Source organism: Panthera leo, chromosome A1 (assembly GCF_018350215.1).
Source record: "Panthera leo isolate Ple1 chromosome A1, P.leo_Ple1_pat1.1, whole genome shotgun sequence".
NCBI classification, from domain to species: Eukaryota; Metazoa; Chordata; class Mammalia; order Carnivora; family Felidae; genus Panthera; species Panthera leo.
In genome coordinates, this window is record NC_056679.1 from 125,259,654 (window position 1) to 125,272,009 (window position 12,356).

General features: G+C 40.3%; 2 protein-coding genes across 7 annotated transcripts in view; one reads left to right on the plus strand and one right to left on the minus strand.

Moving 5' to 3' along the window:
* Window positions 1–7,793, minus strand: part of MIER3 (MIER family member 3) — a 195,526-nt gene extending 187,733 nt beyond the window's left edge. For all 3 annotated transcript variants that reach the window (XM_042939349.1, XM_042939328.1, XM_042939320.1), the window contains exon 1: window positions 7,425–7,793. The gene's annotated coding sequence lies outside the window, so the exon portion shown is untranslated. The remainder of the gene's footprint in view (window positions 1–7,424) is intronic.
* Window positions 7,794–8,055: 262 nt separating this feature from the next.
* GPBP1 (GC-rich promoter binding protein 1) overlaps window positions 8,056–12,356 on the plus strand; it is a 74,657-nt gene continuing 70,356 nt past the window's right edge. Inside the window, exons 1-2 of one of the 4 annotated variants that reach the window (XM_042939468.1) lie at window positions 8,056–8,115; window positions 9,666–10,638. The gene's annotated coding sequence lies outside the window, so the exon portion shown is untranslated. Of the gene's footprint in view, window positions 8,116–8,135; window positions 8,409–9,665; window positions 10,653–12,356 lie in introns of those variants that run through there. The other 3 variants (XM_042939477.1, XM_042939461.1, XM_042939486.1) reach the window with 3 other exon arrangements.

The following is a 12,356-nucleotide window of genomic DNA, read 5'->3' on the forward strand; positions in this document are numbered from 1 at the left end:
GCTGCCACTCAGTTGCACTTGGGAAGCTACTGACTGATTCAATAAAGTTTCTGATGTACGTGATGCATTTCCTTTCATAAAATGGGTGTTCAGAGTCAAAAGTGGAGGATGCTATCTAAAAATGAACTTGGAAACCTCAGAGAATAAATATGAAGGAAATCTGGCCATGGAGAATATTCCAAAGCAGTGTCCCACATGTTTATTGTACCTAGAATAAAAAGGTAGCAAAGTAAACCAGTCTGGATTCAGCTTCTCCTCAGATTACACAATTCATGACAAGGTGAGGCAACAGGGGCAATTACACCTCCAGGGTTTTTTGTATTCCATTCCGGAAATGATAAAGGATACAACATATTGAAATCGAACACAAATCTTTTTTAAAAACTGTAAAATGTGTTTTTTTTACCTCATCTACAACCATTTACATGCTTATATTCCTGCTGTAGGTGTAAAACTGTTAAAGCTGTGTAAGAGAAGGCTGTGTTTTGGAAGTCACATATTGGGAGAGAACATTTTAAAACTTTTGCTGGTAATTTGTGCTCATGCTAATGGTGTTCCTCCACACCTCCTGGTACAGAGTGGGGAGCACAGAAGTGGACATGCCAATAAGGGAAACTGGGCCACCCATAACTGAAGCCTGGAGGAATATTTGTCAACGTACGTATCTGCTTTAAGAAGTAACTGTTGGGCTTCCTGTTTTTATATTATTTTTGTTTTATTTATTTAATTTTATATTTATTATTATATTTTATAAATAACATGTTATTTATGTAATATATATTATGTATTTTTATAAATAATATATTATATATAATTATATATAATATATTATTTATTATTATATGACTTATTTTATATTATTTTGTTTGTATTTTTGTCTCCCTGTTTTTATAGTATTTTTGTTTCCTTTCCCTTATGTTCATCTGTTTTGACTCTTAGAGTCCTCATATGATATAAAAACAGGGAGAGGGACAAAACATAAGAGACTCTTAAATATGGAGAACAAACAGAGGGTTACTGGAGGGGTTGTGGGAGGGGGTATGGGCTAAATGGGTAAGGGGCATTAAGGAATCTACTCCTGAAATCATTGTTGCACTATATGCTAACTAATTTGGATGTAAATTAAAAAAAAAAAAAAAAAGAAGTAAGTGTTGGGGCACCTGGGTGGCTCAGTTGGTTAAGCGTCTGACTTCGGTCCAGGTCATGATCTCATGGTACTTGAGTTCAAGCCCTGCATCAGGCTCTGTGCTAACAGCTCAGAGCCTGGAGCCTGCTTCTGATTCTGTGTCTCTCTCTCTGCCCCTCCCCTGATCACGCTCTGTCTCTGTCTCTGTCTCTGTTTCTCTCTCTCAAAAATAAGTAAAACAGGGGCACCTGGGTGGCTCAGTCAGTTGAACGTCCGACTTCTGCTCAGATCATGATCTCGCGGTCTGTGAGCTCGAGCCCCGCATCGGGCTCTGTCCTGACGGCTCAGAGCCTGGAGCCTGTTTCGGATTCTGTGTCTCCTTCTCTATCTGCCCCTCTCCCGCTCATGCTGTCTCTCTCTCTGTGTCAAAAATAAATAAACATAAAAAAATTTTTTTTAAATAAGTAAAACATTAAGAAAAATCAAAGAAGTGTCAATTTTCTCATCAAAAGGGAGAAAATCTTGATAATTTAAATTTATAATCACAGAGGAAACCTTAATAGAATCAGGAGTATTTTCTGATGGTAAGAAGGTCAGAAAAGTTGATCAAAAATATAATCATCCTTATTGTGTTAAAAATAAAGACATCATACAACTAGCATAAACTGTTTTAAATTAGGAAATCAAATCTTACATTAGTCTTTAAAATGGAATATAGACAAAATGAAGACTTTTTAAAATATGGGGAATTTTAGAACATACAAAATAAAAAATGGACACAAAACCATATATATGGGGTGCCGGGGTGCCTCAGTTGGTTAAGTTTATGGCTCTTGATATTGACTCAGGTCGTGATCTCATGGTGGTGAGATGGAACCCCGTGCTTTTGGCTCTGTGCAGAGCATGGAGCCTGCTTGGGATATTCTCTCTCTCTGTCTCTCGTTCTCTCTCTGCTTTTCCCCTCCCCTGCTCATGCTTTCTCTCAAACAAATAAATAAACAAACAAAGACCATGCAACTCTTGATCTTAGGGTCATGAGCTCAAGCCTCATGCTGGATATAGAGATTACATAAATAAATAAATAAATAAATAAATAAATAAATAAAATTAAGAAAATTATTTTTAAAATGTTTTTATTTTCATTAACCAGTCTTTCCTCCAACCAGGTAGTATTTATGGAGTACTTACCCTGTGCCCAGTTTTGTGCCAGGTTTTGGGGACACAACAGGGAACAAAACAGGTATGGGCTCTTGCCTTACGAAATCCAGTGAGGAGAGGGACCCATTAAATGGATCAGTACAAAATTGTGAAACGTGCTAGGCAGAAAGAGTAGCATGCAAATGTATTTTTTTTTATGATACCAAAGAGAAAACCTTTGTGAGTTTCCGATTTTTTCCAAGTTAGGTGGTTGAGCCTCAACTCAGACTGTCTGTCAATCACCAGAGTGTAATAGCAGGACCACAATCTGTAGTCAACAGAGAACAAGAGAGGACCTCTGCACCTAGGCAGTGACCTCAAACAGGTCAGGCTGTGTGGGTGCATGGGAACAGGAGCCGAGTGGGGTATGGATGCTTCAGTCATCTGTCTGCCAGTTATATTTATTGAGGACCTTCTATGGATTGAGCATTGTTTTAGGGACAGGTAATGAATGGAATAAGGGTCTCACCATCTAGAAAGAGGGACACACAGGAGAATAAATAGTGATACAAGTGAGTGTAAATCCATGTGAGAGTCCAGAGAAGGAAGTTCTGAGCTTTACCTGATTGTGGTTTACTTGAGTGTTATTTGAACAAGGTTTCCAGGTATTAGAAATAAGAATTTGCAAAGCAGAGAGTGGGGAAGAGAAAGGCAATCTAGTTAAAGGGAATAATATTTGCATAGAATGTTCAAGAACAAGGGAAATTCTGAGAACTGCAGTTAGTATGAGGCTAAAACAAAGACTAAAGGTAGGGAGGTGGTACATTGAACAAATATTGGAGACTTTACATCGCGGCTGAAACTTTGCTAATTGCTATGAATAAAGAAGGAAAAGATATAATTTCTGCTTTCAAGGATATTTTGAATTCAGTGGTAGAAAAAAGTAAGAAAATTGGCAGTAAGAATCTAGGGTAATAAGTGTAGGAAAAATGCTAAGGAAGTTCCTGCACACCCTTTAAGGCTCAAGGTAGAAGTAGGAATGGATAGATAATTAATCAAAGGGGTACGCACAGGATTGTACAATGGGAACACAGAAAAGGGACTTTGGATATAATTTTGAATGATTCAAGGTTTCCTACACAAATATTTCATTACATTCTTCAATTGTTGCAGATCACTGCATAATTAAATTTTATGTATTTATTTTTTTATTTATTTAAAAAAAAATTTATTTATTATTTTTGAGAGAGAAAGAGACAGACAGAGAGCAAGCAGGGAAGGGGCAGAGAGAGAGGGAGACACAGAATCAGACGCAGGCTCCAGGTTCTGAGTGCTCAGGACAGGGCCCAATGCAGGGCTTGAACACACAGACCACGAAATCATGACTTGAGCTGTAGTTGGCCGCCCAACCAAACTACTGAGCCACCCAGGTGCCCGAAATTTTTTAAAAATAAACTTTATTTTAGAGAGTGAGAGAGAGAGAGTGAGCTGGGAAGAGGGGCAGAGGGAGAGAGAGAATTTTAAGCAGGTTCCACGCTCAGCCCAATCAGGGCTCGATCCCACTACCCTGGGATCTTGACCCGAGCCAAAATCAAGAGTCAGACACTCAACTAAATAAGCCACCCTGGTGCCCCAAGTAATTAAGTTTTAAACATTACTCTAAAATAGTATATTCAAATAGCACAACAATGAATAAAATAAAGAATCCTGATTTAATGAACATTAAAGAATTATTTTTTAGGCATCATGATGATGATGAAGCTACACTTTTATCTCTTAACAAAACATATTGAACATCTCTGACAGTGTATTATAGGTCTACCTTATTTTTTTTTAAGAGCTGTATTCTGTTACATCAAAGTGCTTTACTTTTTGTTTTAAGAGACAGCAAGAGAATCTTTTTTTTTTTTTTAATATTTATTCATTTTTGAGAGACAGAGAATGAGTGGGGGAGGGGCAGGGAGAGGGAGACACAGAATCCCAAGCAGGCTCCAGGCTCTGAGCCGTCAGCACAGAGCCCAACGTGAGGCTCGAACCCATGAACTGTAAGATCATGACCTGATCTGAAGTCAGATGCTTAACCAACTAAGCCACCCAGGTACCCCAATGAGAGAGAGAATCTTAACCAGGCTCCATGCCTGATGTGGGGCTTGATCTCACGAGTGACCAGGATATCATGACCTGAGCTGAAATCACAAATTGGATACTTAACCAACTGAGCTACCCAGAAACCCTTTTACCTTAGTTTTTTGCACCAGTATTCTGTTGGCAGATGTTAGGTTTCTTAGTTTTCTCTGTTACAAATAAGTTGGAAATGTTTATATATCACTGTATATTTGGGCTAACATTAATTTGGAACAAGTTATTTAATCTCTTTGTGGCTGATATCTATAACATCATTGAGAGAATTATCAAACTCATTTAATTAAACTCTCTTGCACAGAGCTAAAGAAATGTTCTCCTGAACTACTATATTTATTAATAAACTAATTATGTGATAAATCCTTTTAGTTTTCAGTAAATGAATAAAATAAAATAATGGAAAACATGCTGGTTGGAGACAGGTTCTTGTATTTAATTGTTCAATTTGCTTTTTAAAAACTGATTAGAAAAGTAACATAACCTCTTATCAAGTCTAAATAATAAAAATAAAGATCCTCTATTATTCTGCCACCTAGAACTAAGCACAGTCAACATTTTTGTAATATTCAGTCAGATTTTCTCAAATGGTACATACTTTATTTTACCAAAAATGGGACATTAGTTTTATAATCTACCTTTTCTCTTTCTTTCTTTCTTTCTGTATTACTACCTTTTATTTTTGTTATTGGTATGCTGTGAATAAAAACGTTTTTTGGATGGTAGGCTGTGAAATTTATTTCATATGACCATTAAAAAATGTTTGTTTTTTTATTTTGGTGGGGGGAAGGGCAGAGTGAGAGAGAGAGAATCCCAAGCAGGGTCCACCCTCAACTCTGAGCCCCAGTCCAACTCGGGGCTTGATTTCATGACCATGAGATCATTACCTGAGCTGATATCAAGAGTCAGATGCCTAAGTTACTGAGCCACCCAAGCGGCCCCTATCCCCCACCCCCTTTTCCTTCCACAAAAAAGCACATCATCATGTTTGTTTGTTTAAGTAATCTCTATACCCAATGTGGGGTTTGAACTCATCCAAAGATCAAGAGTTGCATGCTCTACTGACTGAGCCATTCAGGTGGCCCTACACCATCCTTTTTAATGGCTTTGTATTCTATACATGGTTGTCCAAAATTTATTTACTCAGTCTCTTTATTTATAGGAATTTAGGTTGTTTCCAATTTTTTTTGTAGTTATAAGCAATTTATCACAGAGTATCTTTATAAATTGTTGGAAACCTTTCCCATTATTTTATTAAAATTGATTCTAAGATGTAGAATAGCTGGGCAAAGTGTATCTTTAAAAAATTTTTTTTTTAATGTTTGTTCATTTTTGAGAGAAAGAGAGCTGGGGGGGGGGGGGTGGCAGAGAGAGAGGCAGACATAGAATCCCAAGCCTGGATGTGAGGCTGGAACCCATGAACCTTGAGATCATGACCAGAGCCAAAGTCAGAAGCTTAACTGACTGAGCCACCCAGGCACCCCAGCGCAAAGTGTATCTTAAAGATTTTTTTTTTAAATGAAAGCCAAACTATCTTCCAGAAATGCTGTATAGATTTTGATTCTTGATATGTTTAATGCAATTATGGTTATCTATTCCTTATATCCTCATCTAGGTTTTATTCTTTTAATGTCATTGCCAATCTAATAGGTGAAAAGTAGTATCTCATTGTTAGCTTTATTTTCATTTTAATGATTTCTAGTGAGGTAGAATATCTTTCCTTTAAAAAATTTTTTTCTTATAATTTATTTATGTGTGAGAGAGAGAGACAGAGGGAGAGACACAGAGTGCAGGTGGGGGAGATGCAAAGAGAGGGGGAGACATAGAATCCTAAGTAGGCTCCAGGCTCTGAGCTGTCAGTACAGACCCAGACACGGCGCTCAATCCCATGAACCGTGACATCATGACCTGAGCCAAAGTCAGACGCTTAACCGACTGAACCCCCCAGGCTTCCCAGAACATATTTTCTTATAATTTCTGACACACACATTACCAACTTGTTTTTGTCCTTTGACTTTCTAAGAGTTAGTATAGTTATCTTTCATGATTTGTAAAAGCTCTTGATATGTAAATATAATATCAGATATTAAGGTAGTGACTATGTATGTACAATTAAATATTAAGCAGTTTGTCATTTTATTTTTCCATTGTTTCTCCATTTTATTTTTCAACTTTATGTCTTTTGCCATAGGACAGGCAATTTGTGGATGTTCTATTATCAATTTTTTCTGTTGTTTTTACTTATACTGAAGCGGTGTAGTGTAAAGAATATGGATTAAGACTTTAGCAAATTTTAGAGGTACAGCCAAGCTGGTGGCGCTCAGCTTCCATGTACTGCAAGCTTAAACGTTACTTAACCTGAACCAGTTTTCCTCAACTGCAAAACGTGGCAAATAACACCCATTTCATAAGCTGGTATAAAGACAAAGTGCCTGGCACAGATAAGATACACAGCATGTGTTAATTGTCTTTTCTTTGCTCTCGGTAAGGTATTAATTGCCCAAAGTGTCTATTTCCCCGATGCAAACTAAACTAGAAGGTTGGGAGGTGAAATTTTTGTTGAATTTACATTCAAACATTCTTTCAGGGAGCTTTTAGAAGCCGTCCATTAAACTACAAATCCCATAATGCATATAAAAGGACTATAAAGTTACTGTGTATGAAGGCTTTGTGGCTTGGGGGAGTGCAGAGAGCCAACGACTTAATTACTGGAATTTCTCTGGTTGAGACACCTCCCTTAACATTGTCCCTTAAACACATGTGATTACTTTCATTCCTGTTAGAAAGCTAACTTAACAGGTTTCAAAGTAAGCCTCCTGTTACAAAGGGGGAAAGTATCGCAACTAGATAACTGTGAATACCATTAAATTCATTAAAAAAAAAATTGTGTGGGGTGTGCCGGCCAGAGACAGCGTTGAAATAATTCTCACCTCATGCAGACTTAGCAGAAGGAAAAATGATTATAGCACGATTACATCTAGTAGCCATTTTTACCCTTTAAGAATCTGAGCTTAGTACCCACCGAGTTAGTCCCCTTTCTTCAGCCACTGGACTCCGGTACAAATTGTTTATGTCTGACACACTCATATTTGCATTCGATGATGGATCCATTGCTTCAGGGCGCCCAATTAGCCCTGTGCCTGCACCACCAGCGTTCCGCCCGCGCAGGGCTGTGTACAGGCAAGCATGTGATCTCCCTTCCGCCCGGGCCCGAGCGCGGTACCAGGCGAGGGGCGCGCGCCGCAGCTCCTCCGAGCGTCCAGCCCGGGAAGACGCCGTTGCGCGCGCCACTACAGCTCGCGCGGCCGCTTCCCGGTTCAGCCTTCTCCCCTCACCCGCTCGGTGGCCCCACCATCACAGCCTCCGGGGCGGCCCCGGGTGGGGGAGGGGCGGGAGGAGGGGCTCCTCAGGGAGCGGCGGGGAATTCCCCCTTCCACCGAACGTTCCCGATTGTTCACCGTCCTCACGTCAGCAGCAGGGGGTAATCCCCGACTCCAGCTGCTCTTGACGTCACTGCGCGGAGCCACCGCCCCCCACGCGCCCCTACCTCCGGGGCTTCCTCGACGCCCCGCCCCCAGACGTAGCCACGCCCCATTCCCCTCCCCCCAGCCACCCCACGTAGAGGGCGGAGCTTCTTCGGCCGGGGCGTGAGCGGTTGCTTGGGCCAGAAGGTTCTCTGGTGGAGGCGCTCCTCCTGCTGCCCCGCCCAGTAGGTTCGTTCGCAGCGCTTCTTCCACACCCTTTCTCCCTCCTCCTTCTCCTCGCCCCGCCTTTTCCCTCCCTTCTCTTCAACCCGTCTAGTTCCTTCCCCGCCTCGCCACCTTCCACGATCTCGCGAGACTTGACCCAGAACATTGCGGATCGGGTCGGCGCCATTTTGGGACTGAGACTGGTTGTGGGGGAGGGAAAAGCGGCAAAAGGGGATTATTCAAAGTACCGAAAACCTTCTCCCGGGATCGAGCGCAGCGGCACCCCCAGGCCAGGGGCACCTCTGGTGTGGCAGAAGGTAACACCGTCTTCCGTGCTCCGCGCTGGAGTCTGGGGGAGGAAGGGGGTGCCCGTGTCGGCGTTGGGGTTTGAGGGGTCGGGAGCGGCGTTGGCGGCGCGAGGTGTGAGGCTGCCTTCGGACGCGGTGTGGGGGGTGGAGGAGAGCAAGGAGGGGGACGGAAAGACGGCGCCGAGAGGCCTCTATATATTTACTGGGCCCCCATGAGGCGGGGGTGGCGGTTGTGGCGAGGGGGTGGGTGGTTGAGGCTTGGTGGCTGGGGGGATGTTTGGCGGAGGCTCAGAACGGGTCCGACACCCTCCGTGCTCGGTCTTCCTTCCTCCGGCCTCTCGCACACGCCCGCCTCCTTTGGCACTACTGCTCCTCTTAGAGAGCTGAGGGAGTCGAGGCCGAGTTGTGGCCTTCGGTTGTTTTCTTCAGTAGCGCGCCCGCTTTCCGCCTCTCCCCGGTCTGTGGCACTAGCTGTGTACTGAGTCCAGTGCTACCATGTCCCCCCGAGTCCTGTGGGGCCTGAAGGGACCTATTCTGTTTTTGGAGAGAACCACTCTTAACGTGATTTACGAGAAGGGTTGAGTACCTACCACCCCCTCAGTGTTGGGAGAAACCTGTTTTCTTAATTCAAGGAAATGGGGACCGACACGTTTCTCCCACAGTTGCCCTCAGAAGCCAGGGAAGTCTCACCCTCAGGCGAGTTTAAGGAATGTTCATTTCCCGTTTCTCACCCACCTACTTTCTACCCTTAATGGGGAAATGTGTCTTTTCTTTTAGACATTCTAATTTGGAGGGAGCGTCTTTCCTTTTACATTCCTTATTCTCTTAAGTTGCATTTACTAATGCCCCATGGCACCACACCTGCCTGTTCGTTTTTCTTCGGTAGCGTGAATTGAAAATATGGAAGATCTTTTATAAGATTGTGTGGCAGTTTCATAGTTTTAATTTTTACTCCCAAAGTGTGGGGAAGGTTTGTTTATATAATCCCCCTGTATTATATCTGCACCCCCTTCCCAGTTGAAATCACTCCTTGTGTTCTGTAACATCATCTCCCACCTTTTCCTCTCTTATTCTAAAGTCTTTTTAATACATTAAAGTGTTTTTGGGCGCTTGCTTGGGCAGAGCCTTTTTTTAGATCCCAGTAGAATTGGATAGAGGTGAATTTCTCTCTAGAAGTAGGCTTCTTCAAGATGGGGGTTAATTTTTTGCTCAAAATTAAAATTTCAGTGTGTAATTTTTTTTTTTTTGTTTTTGTAACTTTTACAGGTGATTGAATTACCCGTTTGTGAAGATCATCTTCTAGGTTTTGTGTTAAAAGGCCCCGGATATTTGAAGTGGCCATTTTGGGATTACAATATCTTTGGATAATTTTGCCCCAGAAGTTTATTAAAAGTGGCAAGAATCATCTCTGAAGTGAATTTATAGTAGTGAACAGTTCTGCAAGCTACTTAAAGAGACCCAGTCATTTCTTCAGTATTTTGGTTCAAACGGATTATATAACTGGTTAAATTATTTCAGCTGGTGGTATTTTTTTTTTGCCCCTTCCCCCCACCCCCACCCTTCTCCTGTAGTTGGTGTTCTTCAGCCAAAACTATAAGATATGTTTGATTTGTGTACTAAGTAGTTTCGGCGGTTTCAAATTACAGTTTAAGTACTGCTGAAGTTTCATGGCATTTTATTTTTACCTTTATTAAAAGTTTTAGGAATTTTTGACCTCAGTTATTTTCATGTCACAATGGGACAGCTTTTCTAAATGAAGACGTTGAAAGAATACAGAGTTTTTTTCCTTTTATCTTTTATTTACGTGGAAATTTAAGATGTTGCAGTTTTCCAGCAGCATGGTAGTATTGAGATAGCTATGTGTCTCTCTTTGTGCTGATGTTTAGGAATGTTCTTCAGATGTGAAATTTTCTTTTTGTTTTTGCTTTTTGGCTCATAAATTGGATATTTCATCTGGAGTGGATAAGTACAACAGTGACAAGTACATGGAATAATAAAGAAGACTTTAAAATCTTAAATCCAAGGAACTTGGCTAATTCTGGAGATAGCCGTATGAAAACTTTAAGACAGAAGTATGGGTAGCTGACTTGAAGTAACTCTATGTCAAATAGTCATAGGTTAAGTATCTTCAAAGAACTTGGATATTATTTCAGAGGATACAAAATAAAAAAACAAACTGGAAAACATAAAGATTACAGAGAAAAACCCAACACCTTCCTGTGCAGTCCTGTTGGAATTTGTAAGTATTAAATGGTGAGCAAATCAAGAGTTCATTTGTAAATTAATGAGTCAAGTTTATCCTATGTTGGAAGACTTTCTGTTTCTTGGAATAATACTGCTTGGCTTAGTTTCCTGGACAGTCTGTAAAGTACTGTTAAGTAAATTGAAATGAAGAAAGAGTTAAGATTTAAGAATATTTCGGATCAAACAGTCCACATTTTACATTTTTGTGCTCCAAAAGTAAAAAAAAAAAAAAAAAAAGAAAAAATCCTTATGATCAGTATTCATCTTAATTTTTATGGATTCATAGATTGTTAAAAAGGCGAGAAAAATGTTTCATGAGTCTTTCCAGCCAGTTTATTTTTAAAAAATTTTTTTAATCTTTATTTATTTTTGAGAGAGATAGAGAGGGAGACAGAATCTGAAGCAGGTTCCAGGCTCTGAGCTGTCACCACAGAGCCCGACTTGGGGCTCAAACCAGTGAACCATGAGATCATGACCTGAGCTGAAGTCGGATGCTTAACCGACTGAGCCACCCAGGCACCCCCAGTTTACTTTCTTAGTGTGAGTTTAGACTGCTTTCTAAAGGCAATTTTGTGTTACAGTTTAGTTAGGTAGTTTAAATTATAACATAGGGCTTGGTTTTTAAATCTGATATTTCATAATCGTTCATAATTCTTTTAAATAACTGATTTCCTTTTCGGAAGTTTATGCTGGCTTATGTTTATAAACAAAGCTTTTTTAAAAAATTAGAAATATTGCTGTACTAGAGATCTTCTGACAAATGAGAATTCTGATTTAATAATTGTTATATTTTTCAGAATTGAATAATAGTACTTTTAGTTACCGTATAATTTTTCAGTCTATTCTAGGCATAGGAGTGTTTTTAAAAATTTATTAAAATACATTTTTTAGATAGTTACTACTAGTGAATATAATAAAACTAGAGTTTATTTCATTTAATTACTTTTCTGAGATAAAAGATTGTAATTTTGAACATTTTGCCAAGATGGCCTTACAACTTGTCAGTACTTCACTTATTTCAAAACTTTTTTGCTTTGCTCTTGAATCCTTTTATCTCACTTAGAGCAGAAGAGGTAGTAGAGTCCAAAAGAATGGAAGTATCCAAATATAGCATTTATTTTCTGATCTAAAATTGAGATTAGAGTTCATTAATTTTGTTAAAATAGACTGAGTTAGTTGTGTTTTCTCTGTCAGTGCTATGTAGTACTTTTAATTGAACTTCCACCTTGATTTATGTAAAAAAAGTGGCAAGACCATTCTCCACACCTTTTCACTTCAGATTGCCTGCTATTTTATTCATTTCTCAATTTAATGACTTTTCAAGTAATTTGTCTAAGAATATATATCTTAAATGAGATTAAAAAGTTGAACTGCGGGGTGCCTGGATGGCTCAGTTGGGTAAGTGGCTGACTTCGGCACAGGTCGAGATCTCATAGTTCGGGGGTTCAGGCCCCCCATCGGGCTCTGTGCTGACAGCTCAGAGCCTGGAGCCTGCTTCGGATTCTGTACCTCTCTCTTTTGTCTCCCTCTCAAAATTACATAAACGTTAAAAAAAAAATGTTGAACTGGAAGGGCACTTGGGATGCTCAGTCGGTTAGCACCTCCCTCTTGATTTTGGCTCAGGTCATGATCTTCGGGTTTGTGGGATTGAGCCCCAGTGTGGTTCTGTGCTGACAGCACAGAGCCAGCTTGGGATTCTCTTCTGTCTCTCTG